This window comes from Hibiscus syriacus, unplaced genomic scaffold (assembly GCF_006381635.1).
Source record: "Hibiscus syriacus cultivar Baekdansim isolate YM2019G1 unplaced genomic scaffold, ASM638163v2 tig00110313_pilon, whole genome shotgun sequence".
NCBI classification, from domain to species: domain Eukaryota; kingdom Viridiplantae; phylum Streptophyta; class Magnoliopsida; order Malvales; family Malvaceae; genus Hibiscus; species Hibiscus syriacus.
The window spans coordinates 973,510-996,642 of record NW_024062675.1 but is presented as its reverse complement, the minus strand read 5'-3'; the positions used below and the strand labels follow the sequence as shown (position 1 = coordinate 996,642).

Genomic DNA, 23,133 nt, shown 5'->3' with positions numbered 1-23,133 from the left:
TTGATTTATATACAATAATTTGTTTATGGTTTAGTTTTATTTAATTTTTTATGCCTCAATCTATCATATGAATCAGTAAGGACATCTATTACAATATTTTCTATATGTAGATGCATGTATAATATAAATATTTTAACTACACTAATATATGTTTTAAATAGGGTTTTGTAGTATAAATGCTAATAATTTTAAAATATAGTAATATTAAATATGATAAATAGTATTTTTTAAAAATATCATTTTCGAACATTATATGTTTTATACGATTGATGTGACATCTCTAGTTTGTATACGGGAACATATACGGGATAGAGGTGTTACAATTTTTGGTATCAGATGTGAATGTTTAGTCGGTTCTCGGTCTAAATCGAAGTAAAATTGTACTAAAAAGTTGTACATGCTACTAGGATGTATGTGTCACTGATTTAGTATGGTTAAATGATTGATTTTTTATTCTTCTTCTTACCAATGTATGTTTGAAATGTGTATGTTATAGAAGTCGAAAGATGAGGGATCATGCCATGCGAATGAACAACAGGTCCCAGAAGGGACTAGTGGTAGTAATGAGGTGCATACAGAACCTCCTACTCAATCTGGGCAGCAGGGAGCTCCGATACTTCAGAGAGCACCTGTGCCTGATCAGGGGACATTTTTGCAAGTGCTAGAGGCTATTCTGCAGCGTTATTAGCCTTTTTCCTCTACCTCCTCCCCAACTTGCACCACCAGCTCCTCTAGTGTTTGTTCCAAAAGAGTTAAGGAGTCTGGGAGCCCTTAAATTTAAGGGAGAATCTGTCGAAGGTCCAGTGACAGTGGATCTTTGGTTGCATGACATAAAAGTAATGTTGGATGGATTAAACTACTCTAACTGTGGGAGATTAGATGGAGTGGTGTCTCTGCTTCGAGGTCCAGCTCGGATGTGGTGGACAAATACCATTATTCATGTTCCTCCGAAGCAAGTCAATTGGTATTTTTTCCTTGAAGAATTTAATAACATATATATTGGCAAGTAGTTCATTCGGAAAATGAAGCAACAATTTTTATATTTAAAGCAAGGTAATCACACTATTTATGAGCTCGAGTGTGAATTCAACAAGTTAAGTAGGTTTGCCTCAGTGTTGATCCCTACAGAGAAAGATAGATGCGAGTGGTTTATAGAGGACCTGTGTTCGAGGTTAAAGGGGTTTATGTTGGCGTTAGAGTTGCTGACATTTCAAGCGACTGCGAACAGAGCTAAAGCATTGGAAAGAGAACAAAATGAAAAATAATTAAAACGAATATTTCAGTCAGCAAAAAGACAGAGGACATCTTATGCTACTACTCAATCTAAAATTGGTCGAGATTCTAGTTACATACCCCATGGTAGATCTAAGTGTAATACTTTAAATCCTAGGGCAACTTGTGTCGGAAAAGGAAGATAGACTCAGTCAGCGGCTACATTAGTAGGCAAATCTTCACAGAGTTAGAGTAAGATTTTACCTTGTTAGCTTTGTGGAAGAAATCATACTGGGGAATGAAGAATTGTCAAAAGAGCCTATTTTTGATTCGGTGAATCAAGACACTATATTCGAAATTACCCTATGATGTTAGGAGAGAAATCAGTGCTGCCTGAAAAATCTTTAGCAACACCTTAGTGAGGTTGAGGGAAAGGTAAACATATTACTCCATCAGAATCTGCTGCACAGACTGGAGGGCATACCATAGCTAGAGTATATAATATCAAGACTAAGGAGGACCAAGACGATCCAGAGATCATCGCATATACCTTTTACCTCTTTGATGAACATGTTTTTGTTTTGATTGACCTGACTCTACACACTCATACATTATCATACAATTAATTAGAGAAAGAGGTATTCCCCATAATATATTTCAATTGATATAGTTGCGACGAATCCTTTTGGTCAGAGTGCTAAGGTCAAGCGAATAAGTAGAAATTTTGCTAAAACTTCAAGGCATCGAGTTTACTATAAACTAGATGGAGTTACCTTTCGAGGAATTTGGGATAATTTTGGGCATGGTTTGGTTATCTCTTTACCGTGCTATAGTAGATTATTATCTAAAGAGATTAATACTGAAATACTTAGAAGGTATAGAGGTGATAAAGGTTGGAGAAAAAATGAATCCTTTATCCAATGTGATTTCAACTGTTTCTATTAAAAAATTGATGTTGTAAGGATGCCAAGCTTTCTTGGCCAACGTGTTGGACACTTAAACTTTTGAAGTGAGGTTGAAAGATATTCCAATTGTCAGGGAGTATCCATATGTGTTTCCTGATGAGCTACCAGTATTACCTCCTGATAAAGAGGTCGAGTTTAAGATTGAAGTACTTCCGGGTACTACTCCGATATAGATACTTACATATCGTATGGATCTAACTGAGCTTCGAGAGTTGAAGGCTCAATTACAAGAGTGGTTGGATCCAGGATTTATTAGGCCAAATGTGTCGCCTTATGGTGCATTAGTATTATTTGTGAATAAGAAAGATGTATTTATGCAATTATAAATAGATTACCGTTAACTAAACAAGGTGACAATGAAGAACAAGTATCCTCTTTCGAGGATTGATGACATGTTCAATCAGTTAAAGGCGCAACTATATTTTCTAATATTGATCTTTGATCTGGGTACCATCAGTTGAGGATTAAGAAGAGGATATTCTGAAGACTGCATTTCAGACTCGGTATGGATAATACGAGTTTGTAGTGATGCCATTCGGTTTGACTAATGCACCAGCGACATTCATGGATTTTATAAACTGAATATCCCCCCCATACTTGGGTCAGTTTGTAGTTGTATTTATTAACGAAATTATGGTTTATTTGAAGACACAATAAGAGTATAATGCTCATTTACGCATCGTTCCCCAAACACTTTGGGACAAAAATTTGTATGCTATCTAAGTGTGAATTCTGGTTATTGAAGGTAGTATCTCTTAGACATGTGGTGTTTACTGAGGGGATTCGAGTGGATCATCAGAAGGTTAAAGCTATATTGGACTGGAAAGTTCCAAAGAATGTTTTAGAAGTTAGAAGTTTCTTGGGTTGGCTGGATATTATAAAAGGTTTGTAAATGACTTTTCAATGATTGTTACTTCCCTCACAAAGATATTAAGGAAATATGTTCCATTTATTTGGATGGGGGAATTCCAAGAGAGTTTTGAAACCTTGACTAAGGTTTTGACAGAGGCTCCAATATTTGTATAACCAGAATCGGGAAAGGATTTTGTGGTGTATAGCGGTGCGTCTTATAATTGTTTAGGATGCGTTTTGATGGAAGATGGAAAGCTGGTAGCCTATTCTTCGAGACAATTTAAGCAACATGAAAGAAATTATCCGACGCATGATCTTGAGTTGGTAGTAGTGGTGTTTGCACTTAAGCTATGGCGTTATAATTTATATGGTGAACATTGTTATATCTACACCGATCACAAAAGCCTAAAGTATTTGCTGACTCAAAAGGAGCTCAACTAAAGATATAGGAGATGGATCGAGTTACGTAAGGATTATGATGTGATCACAGACTATCACCCAGGGAAGGCTAATGTTGTAGCTTATGCACTTAGCCAAAAGGTTTTTTTTAAGCTTCACGCAAGTTAGATGTCTGATTGTATTTAGATGACGATGGTGCTCTAGTGGTTGAATTAAAGTCAAAGCCTTTATTTTTGGAGCGAATAAAGAAGCTACAAAGAATAGATGAAAAATACTTATAGAGATTGGGACAAGTGGAAAAGAGTGAAGCCAAAGATTTTAAAGTAAAGTCCAACAAATGATTATGTTATAGAGACAGAGTTTATATTCCGAATAATAAAGATTTAAAGAAATATATTGTCCGAGAGGCATATTTTAGTCTGTTGGCTATGCATCCAGGCATAAAAATGTATTAGGATTTGAAGAGTCGATATTGGTGGCTGGTATGAATAGGGCTATTACAGAATTTGTTATGAAGTGTATGACGTGTCAACAAGTAAAAATAGAGCATTAAGTACCTTTAGGAATTTTACAACCAATCTCCATTCCTCAATGGAAATGGGAGAGAGTTATGATGGATTTCATAATGGGGACACAATTGACGTCGAATAAAAATGATTCAATTTAGGTAATTGTTGATAGGTTAACGAAGAAAAGGCATTTCATCCCTGTTCGAACTATTATTTAATGAATATGTACGTTGAATTGTACATCAATGAGATAGTTTGACAGTATGGAGTGCCTATTTCAATAGTATTTGACAAAGATCCAAGGTTCACTTTGAGGTTTTGGAAGTCTTTACATGAAGCCTTGGGTACTCGATTGAACTTTAGTACAAGTTTTCACCCACTAATAATGGTCAGTCCTAGTGGACTATTAAAATTCTAAAATATATTTTAAGAGCGTGTGTGATAGAATTCAAAGGATTTTGGGAGAAATATTTGCCTTTATCAGAATTCACTTAGAATAATAGTTATCAATCGAGTATTAAGATGGCACCCTATGAAGCTTTATATGGAAGAAAGTGTCAGACACCATTGAACTGGTTCGAATAGAAATATTATGATATAATCGGTCTAGATCTAATCAAAGAAATGGAAGAAAAAGTGAAAATCATACAGGATAATCTCAAAATAGCTATTGATCGACAAAAGTCTTACTCAGACTTGAAGAGAAAGGAAACTGGATACCAAGTACGTGATAAAGTATTTCTTAAAGTATCACATTGGAAAAAGGTTCTAACATTTGGCGAAAAAAGAAAATTAAGCCCAAGGTTTATTGGACCTTATGAAATTGTAAAAAGGTGATAACTCCGTAAAAAGACTTAATTTCTAGTATTTTCACTTAAGTTATTGCTCGTCTAAATAAAGTATGCATATCATTTTAGTTGCATTTAGTTGCATATAGGTTATATTAGCTTGTGGTGGATAAATTTTGCTTAGGCAAGATTTATTTGCCTTGACTGATGCTGCTGAGGAGAAAGAGTTGTTTGGATTGTGTTTGTGCAGAAAACTTACAGAGGAAGAACATTTCAGTCGTGACAAAGTAAATTTGCAAAGGCCAATGAAACAGGTGAGAACGTGAGGAGTAGATTTATCTCGCCGAGGCAAGGTTTATCTGAGGAAGTCTGAAGCATGTAAACTATACCACCACTGAAAAGGAACTTTTAGCAGTAGTATTTGCATTCGATAAGTTTAGGCAATACCTAATAGGCGCTAAGGTAATTGTTCATATAGATCACTCAACCATTAAATATCTGATTAATAAAAAAGATGCGAAACCTAGACTAATTCGATGGATATTATTACTACAAGAGTTTGATTTAAAGATTAAGAATAGAAAAGGTATAGAGAATCAAGTGGTAGACCATTTGTATAGGCTAGATAAAAAACCTGATTGTCTTAACACAACAGAAATTAAAGAGGATTTCCTTGATGAGAAAATATTATTTGTCACGACTGCGCCGTGGTATACTGACATTGTTAACTTTCTTGTTAATGGTATTGTTCCTTCTTAATTATCTAGCCAGGGTAGAAAGAAGTTTGGACATGATGTGCGACATTACTACTGGGATGAACCGTTTCTATTCAAGCAATACAAAGACCAAATAATTCGAAGATGCATTCTAGAAGAAGAGTAGAAAGATATTCTACACCAGTGCCACTCGTCACCATATGGAGGGTATTTCGGTGGAATGAGAACAGCAGCAAAGGTGCTCCAATCTTAATTTTATTGGCCAACCTTATTCAAGGATGCGCATGAATTTTATAAGTCATGTGATAGATGCCAACGAATAGGAAACATATAAAAAAGGCATGAGATTCCATGGCAAAATATCCTGGAAATTAAACTCTTCGACGTATGGGGAATATATTTCATGAGATCCTTTCCCACATCTTTCGAAGATTTGTACATATTCTTGGCAGTAGACTATGTATCAAAGTGGGTTGAGGCCATCGAAACACCTAAAAATGATTCCAAAATGGTGCTAAAGTTTCTGCACAAAAATATATTCACCTGATTTGGAGTACCACGAGCTATCATCAACGATGAAGGCACTCATTTTGAAAATAAATAGATTGCCAAGGCACTGAAGCGATATAGAGTACGACATAGGATTGCTATGGCATATCACCCTCAAATGAATGGACAATCAAAAGTTTCTAACCAGGAAATTATACAGATCCTTGAGAAAGTGGTCAAACCAAATCGAAAGGACTGGTCGCCGAAGCTAGATGAAGCATTATGGGCTTATCGCACAACATTCAAGACACCATTGGGAATGTCACCATTCAAACTGGTCTAAGGAAAAGAATGTCATCTGCATGTTGAATTAGAACATAAAGCCAACTGGGCCATCAAAAAGCTAAGCATGGATGCTTAGGTTGTTGGAGAAAGAAGACTCTTGGAACTGAAGGAGATGGATGAATTCAGAGCACAAGCATACAAGAATGCCCACCTATACAGGGAAAAAACAAAACGATGACATGAAAGAAAAATATTACCGAGGTAATTCTATTCTAGACAACAAGTACTGCTCTACAATTCACGTCTTAAGTTATTACCAGACAAGTTGAAATCATGATGGTCAGAACCATTCATCGTTCCCCAAGTTCATGAAAATGGAGCAATTAAAATATAGAACCAAAAAGATGGTTCCATTTTTAAGGTGAATGGGAAGAGACTCAAGGAGTACAAAGGAGCCCTAGTCATGCGCGACAAACCGGCATCATTGGCACATGATGCCCAAGAGTTTGCTTTACTTTCTTGAATAAATTTTATTGCCTAGGCAACGAAAATTTGAATTCTGTACATAAATAAATTAAGTTATTTTCTGCTTTCATTATCCGTTTTACTTTAATATTTTTATTTTATTGTAGGCAAGCAATGAACACGTGGCTGCATAGGGAGTTAAAGCATGCATGAGAAGAAAACAAACCCTAGGACGCATGGTTTTGGTGACAGAATAAAGAGGGAAATATATCTTTTCCCCCACTTTATGTCCAATCATATATTTCTCATTAATGCAAAAATCTTTTTCCTCCAAGAAAGGACAAAACTGCCCCGAAACCACCCATTACTTTCCAAAGTAACAAACTGCCCAACTTCTTCTTCGTCATCGTGCCTCACTCTCTCTTCACTAAGCAAGAAATTTTCCCCCCATCGCCACCACTGATTTCAACAAAGAAAAATGGTATGAAAAAGGAAAGCCCCAACCCCAACATAGAGTTTCAAACGTTTCCAAACAGTCGAAGTAGAAGCACGCTTCAAAAATTTTCAGAAACGTCAAGTATATTTGGAAGATGGATTCGTTTTCCAAGCCGCGGATGAGGAACCGTTTAGACCGGAAGTGATGGACGTGATAAAGAAACACAACTGGGAAAACTTTGCTCGTCATCCCAACGCCATAGCACCGGCGATGGTATGGGAATTCTACGCCCATCTCAAGGACCCGTCCATCCACACAATATATGTTCGAGGAAAGCTCATTCAATTTTCCCCCTCTGCACTCAATCGATACTTTAAATTGGGAAAAGTGGAAGAGTAACACAAGTGATTTGTGGCTGAGGTTGATCAAGAAACGTACGATGAAGTACTATAGGATTTATGCTTTAGGTTGGCCAATTTTGAAGAAAATGCCCCAACGAGGAAACGAGTATATCGCCGAGCACTAAAACCACATGTGAAATTGTGGAATCACTTTCTCAAAGGCAAGTTAATGCCAACGTCCCACAATACCACTGTCCTCGTGAAGAGACTGATGCTCTTGCACTTGATCATATACGGGAGGAAGATCGATGTTGGAGAACTCATCTTTGAGCAGATCCATGAATGCACCAAGAGGAACTAAGGTAACCTACTATTTCCAAACTTGATAACCGCACTGTGCAAGAAGAAGAAAGTTCCTGAGGAGCCCTTTAAGGATTTCATTAAATCCTAGGAGGGCATCACCAAGAAGAAGGTACCCGAGTTGATGAGTTTCAATGATGACGCCCCACAAGAAGGGTTGGAGCGGGAAGCAAATCCGGTTGTCACGGCTAGAATAGTTGTTGTGGTAACTCACACTTGAGAAACACGTGAAAAGATCGGACGCCTGGAGGACCATATGGAAATTTACTTCGAGTATGTCAAGGCTAGGGACATGCAACTCAACGCCTTCTTCAAGGAGTTACTCCTGAACACTAACACCAGACTGCCGACCTTCCCCAACGTCATCGTCAAATACAATACGGGCAATATCACATTCCATGCCTCGACATCACATGTCCCTCCAGAAGTTACCTAAGAAGTGCCCACTGATGTGCCACCTCTAGCAACCCATGTCCCACCCGTACCAGAGAAAGGCCAAGGTGACACATAATAGTTCCTTAGCTCCTTATTTTTTTAAACCACCGAGAGCAGTGATGATACACCATTGCACTTCTTCACCGAAAAATATTTCACACTAGCATCGAAGTAACCCAAGCACGACCCTATTCAGTCCCCTGTCTGTCAAGCTACACCAGTCCCAGTACTAGATCTTAGTCCAGCACCATTTCCAGCACAACCAACTCCTACTGTTGAGCAGTCAACTCTAGCACTCGCCTCGTCCAGCAAGAAGCGCTACAAGAGAACAACATGATGTATACTTCAGCCATCTACCTCGCTAGCAGTAGTTGACTCGGGATCCGAGAGTCCCTCTCCTCCCAAATGACATCGAACGAGGGCGTCCAACCAATCCACCCCACCACAGTGAGTTTCTATTTTATTTTTAGTTTTTTCTTTTTCGTATCTGTATATAGATTCATGTAGTTTTAATCTCATGCATTGAGGACAATGCATCCCTCAAGTTTGGGGGAGGTATTGTACCATATTCTGTCATACTTTGTTAGAAAGAAGTTGATGATAATTGGTTGAAAATTTTTATTGTCATGACATAAATAGGTTAAGATTATTATTAGGAATGAATTAGGGATACCCAATGATGAATGCATAATTTGATTGCCTAGGCAATAATTATTGTTAAGTCTGTCTAAAGAAAAGAACCAACCTTAGGACTGATTCTTTGAAGTTCATAAACACGGTTGTAGGATGTCTTTGTTTTAGGTAATATGTAAAATTTTTGGAAAATGACTTTCTGCTTGCCGAGACTTCAAAAATATTTTAAGGGTGAAGTAAAAACTCTCTAGTGTTTGAAAACTTGAAAAATAAAAAGGGACACTCCTCTGTGAAAAGGCATAAATAGAAAAACTCCATAAGAAATTAAGAGTAGCCATGTCATATGAGTGAGTGAAAGTAGTCACAGGATGACTCTGCCCAACTAGCTTGGGGGTGGAAGGTATGCTCTCTTTCACCTAAAGTGTGGAACGGTAGTTGTGATGAGCTGACTCCCCTACGTAAAAAATGTTGATAAATAACTAGGAGTATAAACTAAGCGTGACAAATAATTTGTTGCCTTGACAAACCAGAAGTGCTTACTTAAGTTTTCTAATTACCTTTATGTAAAAACTGGTTACAATCACACACATACTATAGCAAAGAATCCTGACTAGGGAAAGGACTTGACTTATATGACTGTCGAACATGTTGAGGCCAAATAATTTTCGCTGAGGGCTGAAATCTCAAACCATATGATTTTCTTAACTCTGTTTTTCCATGATAATTTTGATTTTCTTCTAGCTGTTGTACGTTGCTTGAGGATAATCAATAGCGTAATTTGGGGGTGTGATAACTCCGTAAAAAGACTTAATTTCTAGTCTTTTCACTTAAGTTATTGCTCGTCTAAACAAAATATGCATAACATTTTGATTGCATATAGGTTATATTAGCTTGTGGTGGATAAATTTTGCTTAGGCAAGATTTATTTGGCTTGACTGATGCTACTGAGGAGAAAGGGCTGTTTGGATTGTGTTTGTACAGGAAACTTATAGAGGAAGAACATTTCAGTCGTGACAACGTAAATTTGCAAAGGCCAATGGAACAGATGAGAATGTGAGGAGCAGATTTCGCCAAGGCAAGGTTTATCTGAGGAAGTCTGAAGCAGGAGTGATGAAACTGCCTATGTCACAAGCCAGTTGGATAACCTACTTCATGTGCAAGCAAGCCTTAGTCATTCTGACAGCCGCCTTTCCTTTTTAAGTCTGGACATTTATTTGACAACGGTTATTTAAGAAAACTCCAAAAAGCATGCAAATCCCTAGGAGATATTTCCTTATAAATAACCAGCCGTAGCCACCAAAGAAAAAAAGGGAACAAGAAAGAAGAACTTTACCTAAAGCATGAGCAAGCAACTCAATGCTTCTTCACCGTCTACCCACCGACCTTCCTTGGTGTCCTCCATAACCAGACATTAGCAGAGTGGTGATTAGGGCTCGAGAGAGGGTGATCACCAAGGCAAGCATAGTACTGATTAGAATCGTCACGACAGATCCCCCGATTTTGGGAGTCGCTCTTATTTTGGGAGTAACCATGAATGTCTTACTTGTTGTTAAACTTTGTTTTGCCAAAACAATATTTTTAAGTTTATGAATGATGAATTATGTTTTGCGTATGATTGTTTTGCTCATCGTTTAAATATTTTACCTTACGCTGTAAGAGCATCGAGAGATAACCTTTTGTTTAGATAGTGATTCTTAGATTCGAAAGAATTAAGATAGATCCACGTGAGCAATGGAATTAATCTGGGATGGTGAAGTTCTAACTTGTTACCTTAGAGGTAAGGAGTGAGTTTCAATCGACTGAAAGGGATAGATGCTAGTGTAGGATAGACAACGCCTATAGTTTACGCTGAGAGGTATTGCTACAATAATAGTTCGACAAACTAAGGGTTGTAGTTAACGCTGAGTAGTGTTGCCATAGTAACCGTCTAAGAATACCTAGTAATCCTGTCGTGCAGCTTAGTAAGTCATAATAATTCATTCTGAACTTAGAAATAATTGTTGTCGAAGCAAAAGTTTAGCATCAGTGCTCTGTGGTATGTCTGAATATGTGAGGTTGTTTGCATTATATTTAAAGTAGCACTTGTTTTGTTTTGTTTTATTATTCTATATATTTATTTTGCCTCGACCAAACTTTCCTGAACTCATTAAAACACCTCTTTGTTTTATTAATATTAGTTCTTAAGTTGACAACTTAGTAGGCCTTAGTTTGTGACATTAGTTCTAGTTGTGGTGAAAATATATTTCTCGACCAATTCCTGTGGAGACGATACTCACTTACCCTATATTACTTGAATCGATCAAAAGGGTTGGTCCAGTAGCTTACCAGTTGGCTTTACCTCCATAAATGAGCAAGATTCACAATGTTTTCATGTTTCGATGATGCTGAAGTATCGATTAGACCCTTCTCATGTCATCACACCGGAGGAAATAGAGATTCAGCCAGACATGTCATATGAGGAAGAACCAGTAAGATTATGGCACATAGAGTCAAAGAGTTAAGAAACAAGACAATTCCACTACTTAAGGTTCTTTGGCGCAATAATAAGGTTGAGAAAGCTACTTGGGAAAGAGGGGAATTTATGAAAAAGAAATTTCCTTACTTGTTTGAAACAGACACGTGCTGAAAATTCGAGAAAGAATTTTCAAAAGGGGGAAGAATTTTAATATCCCAAATTTTGGACTAGTGACTAAAAAGTAAATTTCGAAAGTCTAGTGACCAAAGTGTAAATTTGTAAAAGTTTAATGACTAAAATATAATTTTTCAAAAGTTATATTTTGGGTTTGTAAAAGAGTATTTCAATCCAAGATTGGAACTATAATGGGTTTCAAATTTTTATGATATGGAGTTTGTATAAAAGTTTATTAAACGATAAAGATCGGTAAAATATTTGGATAACCAGATCGAATCGAAAGTTAGCAAAAATTTGAAGGAAGGAAGCTTGAGGTTAGAAACATTATATTGATATCTTTAATAAATATAATTTGATGTGAATTAGTGGAATTTGGAGGATTTTCCATGTTAAAGTGGAATAGTGAAATTTAGTGACTAAATTATGTTTTTGGAAAATTAGAAGGGCAAAGAAGGAAATTGATATATGAGATTTTTATATTTATTTAAGGATATTAAAATGGATATAAAAGGATGGCATGGTGGTAAAAAATAAGATTCATTAAGGATAATTTTGACTTTTGGGCAAAAATGAATTTTTAATTTTGTTTTAAGACAAATTATGAGATATTTTTGCAAGAAAATTCAAGAGAACTCTTCTCTTCTCCAACAACCAGCCAAAACCCCAAACCCAAGATCATGGTTGTAATCAAATTCAAACCAAGTGAAGAGAGAAAAGCAAAAGAACTGACTGAAAGCAATATCGACACTAAGGATTACTAGTGGGATATAAAGTGAATGTGTTTAACTTATTTTATATAATTATTCTATGAGGAAGACTTGGGATGAGTCAGTCTCATTTTATTAAAAGTTAATTATTTTTAAAAACGCACTTTACAATTTTATTTTATATGGTTTTATTTAAATACTTTTAAGCATGAGTTTTTTGATACACAGATTGATGCTATTTTTATTTTACTAGCATACATGAATGAACTTATATGATAAATGATATGTTATTCTAATAAAAGGCCGATGTGTTTGAATTGAGAGCTTGAGGCACAAATGGCATGCCATGAGTGGAGTGATTATATGATACATATTAATATGGAACATATGGTACAAATCTACGAGGCATTTCGAGTGCAATTCTACAAGGCACTTTCGAGTGCAAATATATTTAAAAGGCACTGTTAATTGCACATAGCACGCATACTTGACAAGACTCACATACCTCATATTATCGATTAAAATGCATTGAGCTATATTTTAAAAATAAAAATAAATACAAGTTAATATGATTCATTACGATTTAAATATAACAAGTACAAGTTATATGAATTAGATACTTAATTTTCTTTTTATGCTTACATGCGAATTATTCTGGAATAGTTATATATTATATGTTTTTAATATTTATTTTATTTATCCCTTATAGTTGATTTGTATACAATAATTTCTGTATGTTTTAGTTTTATTTAAATTTTTTATGTCTCGCTAATTAACTATTAGTGTGTGATTGGTTTACATGTAAGGAAAGGAAAATAAAAGACCGTGGAGTAGGGAGCAATTTCGGATTAACCCAGGAAAATGAAGCTACCATCTGAATCAGTAAGGACATCTATTACAATATTTTGTATATGTAGTGGCATGTATAATATAAATATTTTAACTGCTTTAATAAGGTTTTGTAGTATAAACGTTAATACTTTTAAAATATAGTAATATTAAATATGATAAATAGTTTTTAAAAAATTATTATTTTTTAACAGTATATGCTTTATGCGATTGATGTGACATATCTAGCTTGTATACGAGATAGAGGTGAAACAATATTGAAATGTCATTTTGCTACCTGAAATTGAACTTTATTTGGACATTCAAATAATATATTTTGAATTTACCCGATTAAGTAGTTTTGTTTTTTATTATTTGATTTAATGATTTTTAAAGAAACAAAATTTTATCGATTTTCGAATAAGGAAAATTTTAAAAGTATCATGTAGCTTCTTGGACTTGTATTTGGTAACGTATGCGGGAAATGGGGGTTATATTTATTGGTATCAAAGCTGTAGGTTTAGTCGATTCTAGACTTAAACCGAGTCTTTTTTGAATAGAAAAGTGTGTACATGCCACTAGGATGTCAATATTACTAATATATGATTTGATTGATGCCACTCCTTACTAATTTAAGTTGAAAAGAATACATGTTTGTATTAGATGTCGGAAGTAGAAGGATCGTCTCGAACGATCAATTTTGAGCTTCAGGATACAGCTAAAAAGAAAGATAAGGAAGTTAAAAATGTTAATAAGAAGACTGAGATTTTAATCGACCCTAACAGACCAGAAAAGGCTTTAGTATTTCACCCTAGGAAGATTAGTGTTGTAATAGATTTTTCCTTCATTTTGTGGAAAGAATAACTTTCCTCTTAATGAAGAAAGAGCTTAGATGTGGTCATATCTTACTCATGAGAAAACAATTATTTTATTTTAGAAAAGTTTTTCCTTATGTCTCAAGAATATGAAGATGATCCAGAGATCTTTGCAAGTATGCATTATCTTCATGAGAAACATGTATATGTATTGATTGATCTTGGTTATACTAACTCATATATAAGTACTATGTTAATTTGAGAGGAAAAAAATCTTGTTAGAATTAATCTCAAGTGATATAGTGGTGACTAACCCTTTAGAATAGAGGGCAAAGGTGAATCTTATTTGTAGAACAATACATTAAATATTTAAGGAGTCGAGTTTTAGGTTTACTTGATGGAATTATATTTAAAGAATTTTTCATGATCTTGGGTATGAATTAGTTATTTCCTTACCATGCCATTGTGAATTTTCCCTTAAAGAGATTGATTTTAAAGGACCCAAAAGAGTCTGAGATTCATAGTGATTAGTAAAAGAGTAAATCTATTATTTAATGTGATTTCAACGGTAACTGCTAAGAAGTTATTATTGCAAGGTTGTCAAGCCTCTCTAACTATTGTGGTATATTCTCAAACCTTGAAAACTAAGTTAGAAGATGTAACACCCCTAAAATTTAATTACATAAAAGTTGATGACCAAATTTCAAATTTTTAAAAGTTTGCAACTCAGTTTTGGAACCTGTGAGAAGGTCAGAGACTTAACCATATAATAACCCTTTTTTTGGTTTGTGAAAATTAAACCCTCATTTGGGAATCAACCCTAAAACATTCCCTAACTTTTCCCTCAATAAACCGACCCCCGTCGTCGCCTCTACTCGCAGCTTTTCTGGTCTGCGATAGTGTGTACCGTCACCACTAGCTTTGGCATCCTCCCGCAACCCAAACCCATCCGTTGGCTCACCGAAATCGACCACTGTTTTACTGAATCGAGAAATAGAAGATGTTCAACTTGCCCCACCGCTCCTTTCATCGTTTCTTCATCAATTGGCTGCTGGTGAGTGTCAATGCCACCTTTCATCAGAGCGCCAGACCGCTACATCCAAAACCCCTCTGTCAATTTATCGAAAGAAGCTGTAGTTTTTCGTGGAGAAGTTGAAGAAACTTCGTCGAAACACGACCATCGTCGCTTGATTTTTGCAAAATCTGGTCACCTCGCTAATCATTGTGCCTCACCACCACCACAGTTGTGTTCCCCATGTGATTCTAGTCAAGATCCAACCGGTGAGTCGAGTCATTGTTGTTATTTTCATATTGTCCGTCGTAGGTAAACTTTTGTTCATTTTATCCGGTTATTTTTTCACTGGGTTTTGGCTATTGATGTGTTGAATTACGATGTTTTGGAGTTTGATTGCTCATAGGAAGAATCAGCCAGTAAAAAAGGCCCCCGTCGCAGCCACATGCTGGCAGACGTGTGGGATTTGTCCGCCGATCCAGGAAACTTCTAGAATTGGTCCAATCAGACCGAACTGGTCTAGTCAAACCGGTCTTGAACTGAGTCAACCTGACCTGACCCATTGACTTTGACCCAACTTGTTGACTTGGACCTGACCCATTGACTGTTAACCAGTATGACCGTTGACTTCGACCGCTATGACCGTTGACTTTGACCGCTATGACCGTTGACTTTGATTAAAAAAGTCAAAATTTTTGAAATGTCATATTTTATGTTTTTTTATGTCATGAGTCCGAATTCGAAGTCTGTTTCCCAAAATTCAATCCTGGTAAGCTATTTTTCAGCCATTTACCTTCTGATTCGATATGTTTTCCTTAATTAAGCCCCTTTTGTAATGTAATTTTTGTTTATATGTATCTGAGATATTGTTGGATGTTGGATTCAAGATCGAGAGTGATCGAATGGAGTTTAATTGGTTAATCAGTGTGGCTCATAAATCAAGGTAATACTCTACTACGTTTTGTATGCTTTTCGGAACGAATTGATAAATGGGTAAATGCATGAATAGAAATGATTTGTCAATTAGGTGTATTAGTTATCATTGGACTTAAAATAAATATAGAATAAAGGGAGAACACTGTAGAAGACTTAGAATGCTCGCAAAAGAAATTGGTAGACTGATCGGAAACAATTATAAGTTCATGAATTATATAGTAATAAAATATCTCATAATCCAAAATTTTGATTAATTTCTTTAAAGGTTAAATGTGGACAATTCTTGATTAAGAACTACAAAAATAGCTCTATGGAGCAAAATTTCAATAATGCCCTTGTACTATAAAAAGACCAAGATTACCCCTAAAGGTGAAAAATAATCCGGAAAAGACATACCTAACCATTTATCAATAAAAGTGCATATTTTTAGATTGAAAAGAATTACCGAAATGTCATCAAACTGTGATATAGCTAAAATAACATATGATATTCAAATGACTAAAATTCCCCTAAACCCCATAAAGATTAAAATACCTTGAACTTCAAGATGACTGAAGTAACTTCGAGTGTTGAAATGACCTAGATATCCTAACGACTTGAAATTTGTGAGTATCTTTGGATAAATTCTAAAAACACCAATAAACTTATGTTGTATCATTCCTAAAGGTTATGGAGCATAACATAAGTATACTTGGTATTCTTGATATTGATACATAACAGAAAAATATAATACCATCGAATTCTTGATAGTCTCCTCTAGTTTCGTTCAGTGGTGATTCTGGAAGTGACCAGTTCAACCAGTGTAATCAATATTAAAAAGTGATTATTCGTGAAGTATATCAATCCAATTTATTGACAAGTTTTATAGGGTGGAGATCGATTAATACGATTTGACTCGAAGTCATGATAATGTAATATAAATTCAGAATAATGCAAACTACTATTTTACCCTTATTGGATTAAGTTACTAAGAAGCCATCAAAAATTAAAATGTTTGAAATACAAAAACCCCTAATTATCTGAATAATGGAAACACTCATGTTATCTCTAGGTCTTAAAAAATTATGATGTAAAAGTTCCTGAGTACCTTTTTAATACACTCGAATCTTGAATGAATTTTAAAACATCAATTTCGAAAGGTTGATTAGATCTTTTAATGAATGAACCCTTTTTATAGGGACCTCTATTCTAAATTCCATCAAATCTACAAAAGTTATACATTTTTCCTTCTTAATAATGATCAATTACCTCATAAAATATCTGAATACAATATGATCTTCATAAATCACTTCCCTAATGACTGATGAATCCGTCAGCTATCAAATACCCTTTTCACAGGGATCTCATTTTTAAATTTAATCAGTTTGTAGAAGTTTCGTGTTTCCCCCACTTGATAATTGCTAAGTACCTCCGAAAAATAATTGGATCCTCTAGTGTGTTCCATATGTACTAAATGACTATTTTATCTATTTTGAATTATGTTTCACTAAAGTTTATGATTTACTAGCTTATGAACCATGGCTACATGGTATGTGTTCTCTGATTACCTATTTTCACTGGAAAATATAATCGTTCATGATTTATAAACCATGGGATCTACTTGTTACTACTTGAACATTGTTATTAGGACATTATCTAGGTAAGCTGGTAATTCCTTATAGACCTAAGGTGACCCTTGGGTAGGCTACGAGGCCCCGATAAACTTTCTTGAGTAGGCTCTCATGCCACAAGGCACTCCCTTGGGTAAATCATGGGGCTGCATATGATGTAGGGGAGGAGGGCGACTATGTGGTTTATTTCATTGTCCCTCTTATGAGATTTTACTGGATCACGATCTTGATATTACAGTTTACTGTTAAATATGATTTCTACTAGATATTGTATGGGTAGGATTCTGGAGTATGGAGGTTTAGCTCTAATAAAGATGGTAATTATTTAAGGGCCTAAAGAGACCTTCGGTAGGCCATAAGCCCCAAGGTACTACCTTAGGGTGGCTCCTTTGTTGTTTGCTTAGGGTAAATTCTTATGGATGCAGTTTTGGGGAAACTGCATAAAGGTGTTCAGTTGGAGGGTATTACTGTGATTTAAAAATATGTTTTAAACTAATAACGTTTATAAATGATCTGTATACATTATTTTATGTTGTTGGAACACACTGGACATCCAATTTCGTTCTCTTGAACTTGGTCCTTTGAATGTTTCCTATGAACTAAAATCTTCATGTATTTTTCTCAAAGAAATATCAACAGAACCCCGTTCATCCCGAAAACCTATAGACGATTGAATCAATAAGGGAATTTTATGTTTTTCCATTTATCTGCATATCCTTCAACATCACTTGGTAGTTCTATATTACTAAGCTTCCCAAATCTCACTCTTTTACTCACCATTTTAGGTTAAAAGAATCGAACCTGTGCAGCCATCGACATCAGTAAAGGAGTTCCACTGGCGTTGCTTACGGAGTACGGTGCATGTGATTAGGGGCATGTAGGTTGTATTATGTTTTTATATCAGAGTCTGAAACTTGTTTTATTACTAGATATTATTGAATTATACTTTTAATAAATGGATGATATTTTAGAAGTTGTTTGTATTTATAAATTGTTTTATGATTTTAGGCATTTTACCAAAAATTTTAAATTTTCCTGGATTTTTATTGTGGGTCACTCCAGTAGCCCTAATGTGACACCTCAGATCGGATCGGGTCACTGCATTGGTCTGAGGGTGTTAAATTTAGTTGTATCAGAGCTTAGGTTGAGTCAAGTCTTCTGGGTAGATCGACTGATCGACTGTTATAGGTGTATGGTCTGTACATGCCCCTAGATTATTACTGTACTCTTTGAGCGGAAACACTGATGTCAATTAATAATTCTATAATAAGTATACCAAAGTATCTTATTTGTTATGATTTAATCTGTACAAAAAGGGAATAATGTTAGTATTTGTCCCAATTTTGGAAGTTACCCCACAAGTAACGAGGGAGATTATTTGTTTGAGAATTTTGACATGACTCCCGATCTAAATTTAAGTTTTGTTACTCCCCAAACATTCTGTGATGATAATCTAAACTTTATAAGTAAAATTTTTAGATTAAGATCTACAACCCAAGTAGATTGGAGAACAAGGAATTTGGTCCAAACCTAAGCACGGTGTTATGACTCAAAAGGTTCTGCACTGATGTACTGAATTGGGGAGTTATAGAATAATTCTTGTTCTAATTTTATGAGATTGAAACCCAATAGGTGTGGAGCCATTTACGCCAATCATTTAACCTATATGAGATTAAAATAAATGTTTGAATACATGGTAAAATTGGAAATCTTGAGATGATGCTGCTCGTATAAAAGAAAACAGATTTGCAAGTTGCACTGAAAGTAAGCAAGTGTTATTCTAATTAAGAATTGGTAATTAAGGTAAGTTTGGTTCTACGAGGATAATTCTGTTCAAATTCTGGAAATTTGATAAGGAAAATTTTTTCCTAGAATTCTTATTCAACTGGTTAAGGTCTAATAGAGGAATCATATACCTATAAAGGATACATGAGAGAATGAAGACTAGATGGAAGCTCAACTTTTACATATCTATTAGTTGAGTAAGTTTCGAGGGAAAAATTTATTTTAAGGAGTCAAAAATTGTAACACCCCAAAAATTTAATTAAATGAAAGTTGAGGACCAAATTACAAATTTTTAAAAGTTTAGGACCAAATTACAAATTTTTAAAAGTTTGTAGCTCAGTTTTGGAACCTATGGGAAGTTTAGAGACTTAACCTTGAATTAACCCATTTTTTTGTTAGTGAAAAATAAACCCCCCATTCGGGAATCAACCCCAAAAAAGTCCCTAATTTCCCCCAATTAACAACCCCACCATCGCCTCTCCTCGCAGCTCCCCCAGCCGGAGGTGGTGTGCACCACCACCACCAGCGGCTTTGACATCCTCCCGTGACCCAAACAGTTCGTTGGCTCATCGAAATCGGCCATCATTTTACCAAATCGTGAGAGAGAAACAGTTCAACTTGCTCCGCCGCTTCTTCCCCCTTTTCCTCGTCAATCAGTCGTCGGTGAGTGTGACCGCCACCTTCAATCGGAGAACCAAGCTACCGCGTCCAAAACCCAACTCTTAATTTGTCAAAAGGAGTCATCGTTTACCATGGAGAAGTTGAAAAAGATTTGTCAAAACCCCTACCACCACCACTCATTTTTTTTGAGAAATTCGGTTGCCTCGCTCATCGTTGTTCCTCACTACCACCACAGTTGTGCTCCCTGTGTCATTCTGGTCAAGACCAAATCAACGGGTCGAGTCATTGCCATAAATTTCCCGTCGTCCCACGTAGGTAAACTTTTGATCGTTTTATCTGGTTATTTTTCCTTGGGTTTTGGCTATTGATGTGTTGAATTGAGATGTTTTGGTGTTTGATTGCTCGTAGGAAGAATTGACCGGTCAAAACGGCGACCGTCACCTCTGTAAGTGTTGTCATGCGCTGGCAATGACTTTGACATGACTCATTGACTTTGACCCAACTCATTGACTTTGACCTGGCCCGTTAACTGTTGGCCAGTCTAACCGCTGACTTTGACCTTGACCAAAAAAGTTAAAATTTTTTAAAAGTCATATTTTATGTTTTTCGATGTTTTGAGTTAGAATTCAAAGTTTGTTTCCCCAAATTCAATCTCGATAAGATGTTTTTTTAGTATTTTACCTTATGATTTGATCTATTTTCCGTAATTAAGCCTCATTTCTAACGTAATTTTTGTTTATATGTATTCGAGATATTTTTTGAAGTTGGATTTAAGATCGAGAGTGATCGAATGGAGTTTAATTGGTTAATCAGTGTGTCTAGTAAATCAAGGAAATAATCTACTACCTTTTGTATGTTTTTCGGAATGCATTGATAAATGGGTAAATGCATAAAGGGAAATTATTGGTCAATTAGGTTTATTTAATTATAATTGGAGTTAAACTGAATATGGAATATAGGCAGAACACTGTGACTCAGACTGCTCACAAAAAAATTAGTATAATGATCGGAAACAATTCTAAGTTCGTGAATTACGTAGTAATAAAATGATCTCAGAATCAAAATTTTTGATTAATTTCTTTAAAGGTTAAATGCGGGGAATAGTTAATTAAGAAATTACAAAAATAGATCTATGGATAAAAATTTCAAAAATGCCCTTGTACTGTAAAAAGTGAAGGTGAAAAATGATCCAAAAAGGACATACCTAACCAATTATCAATAAAAGTGCATATGTTTAGATTGAAAAGAATTATCAGAATGTCATCAAACTATGAAATAACTAAAATAACCTCTGATATTCAAATGACTGAAATACCCCAAAACCCCGAAAAGATTAAAATACCTTAAACTTCAAGATGAATGAAATAACTTGAAGTGTTAAAGTGGCCTAAATATCCTAACGACTTGGAATATGTGAGTGTCTTTGGATAAATTCTATAAACACCAATAAACTTATGTTCTATCACTCCTAAAGGTTATGGAGCATAAATCAAGTACACTGGGTATTCTTGATATTGATACATCATAGAAAAATAAAATACCATCGAATTACTTATCGTCTCCTCTAGTTCCGTTCAGTGGTGATTCTGGAAGTGGTCAGTTCAACTAGTGTAATCAATATTAAAAAGTGATTATTCGTCAAGTATATCAGTCCATTTTATTGACAAGTTTTACATGGTGGAGATGGATTAGTACGATTTGACTCGAAGTCGTGATAATGCGATATAAATTCAAAATAATGCAAAGTATTGTTTTACCCTTATTGGATTAAGTTACTAAGAAGCCATCAGAATTTAAAATGTTTGAAATTCCCCTAGTTCCCAGAATAATGGAAACACTCATGTTATCTCTAGGTCTTCAAAAATTCTGATGTAAAGGTTCCTGAGTACCTTTTTTTAATACACTTGAATCTTGAAAGAATTTTGAAACATCAATTTTGGATTTTATAGGGAACTCGATTCTAAATTCCGTCAAATCTACATAAGTTATACATTTTTTCTTCTTGATAACGATTAATTACCTTCAACAAATAACTGAATACTATATGATCTTGATAAATCACTTCCCTAATGATTGGTGAATCTGTCAGCTATCAAACTGCCTTTTTATAGGGATCTCGTGTCTGAATTTAATAAGTTTTTTAAAAGTTATGTGTTTCCCCCACTTGATAATTGTTAAGTACCTCTGGAAAATAATTGGATCCTCTAGTGTGTTATCTATGTACTATATGATTGTTTTATCTGTTTTGAATTAAGTTTCACCAGAATTTATGATTTACTAATTTAATGGCTTATGAACCATGACTACATGGTATGTGTTCTTTGATTACCTGTTTTCACTGGAAAATATATTCGTTCCTGATTTATGGATCATGGGATCTACTTGTTACTACTTGAACTATTTTATTGGGACATTATCTGGGTAGGCTAGAGTATGGAGGTTCAACTCTGATCAAGCTAGTAATTCCTTATGGACCTAAGGTGACCCTTGGGTAGGCTCCGAGGCCCCCGAGAAACTTTCTTACGTATACTCTCAGGCCCCAATGCACTCTATTGGGTAAATCATTAGACTACATATAATGTACAGGTGGAATGTAGTTATGTGGTTTATTTTATTATCACTTTTACGAGATTTTACTGGATCCCGATCTAGATATTATAATTTACTGTTAAATATGATTTCTACTAGATATTGTATGGGTAAGATTTTGGAGTATAGAGGTTCAGCTCTGATCAAGCTGGTAATTTCTTACGGACCTAAAAAGACCCTTGGGTTGGCCCATAGGCCCCAAGGTACTCCCTTAGGGTGGCTCATTTGCTGTGTGCTTAGGGTAAGTCCTTATGGATGTAGCTATGGGGAAACTACATAAAGGTTTTCGGTTGGAGGGTATTATTGTGATTTAAAAATATGTTATAAACTACTGACATTTTTAAAGGATTTGTATACATTATTTTATTTTGTTGGAACACACTAGACATCCTATTATTATCTCCTAAACCTGGTCCTCTTAATATTTCCTCTAAACTAAAATCTTCATGTCTTGTTCTCGAAGAAATATCAGTGGAAACCAAGTTCATCCCTAAAACCTGTAGATGGTTAAATCAATAAGGAAAATTTATGATTTTCCATTTATCTGCATGTCTTTCAGTATCACTTGGTAGTTCTGTATTACTAAGCTTCCCAAAGCTCACTCTTTTACTCACCATTTCAGGTTAAAAGAATTGAACCAGTGCACCTATCAGCATCAGTAAAGCAGTTCCACTAGCGTTGCTTGCGGAGTACGATGCATGTGATTAGGGGGC

At 35.3% G+C, this 23,133-nt stretch overlaps 1 protein-coding gene across 2 annotated transcripts in view; it reads right to left on the bottom strand.

Moving 5' to 3' along the window:
* Positions 1 to 12,411: 12,411 nt before the first annotated feature.
* LOC120116954 (flavonol synthase/flavanone 3-hydroxylase-like) overlaps positions 12,412 to 23,133 on the bottom strand; it is a 31,166-nt gene continuing 20,444 nt past the window's right edge. For both annotated transcript variants that reach the window (XM_039137325.1, XM_039137327.1), the window contains exons 5-6: positions 19,312 to 19,321; positions 12,412 to 12,423 (exon numbers count right to left, since the gene is read on the bottom strand). The gene's annotated coding sequence lies outside the window, so the exon portion shown is untranslated. The remainder of the gene's footprint in view (positions 12,424 to 19,311; positions 19,322 to 23,133) is intronic.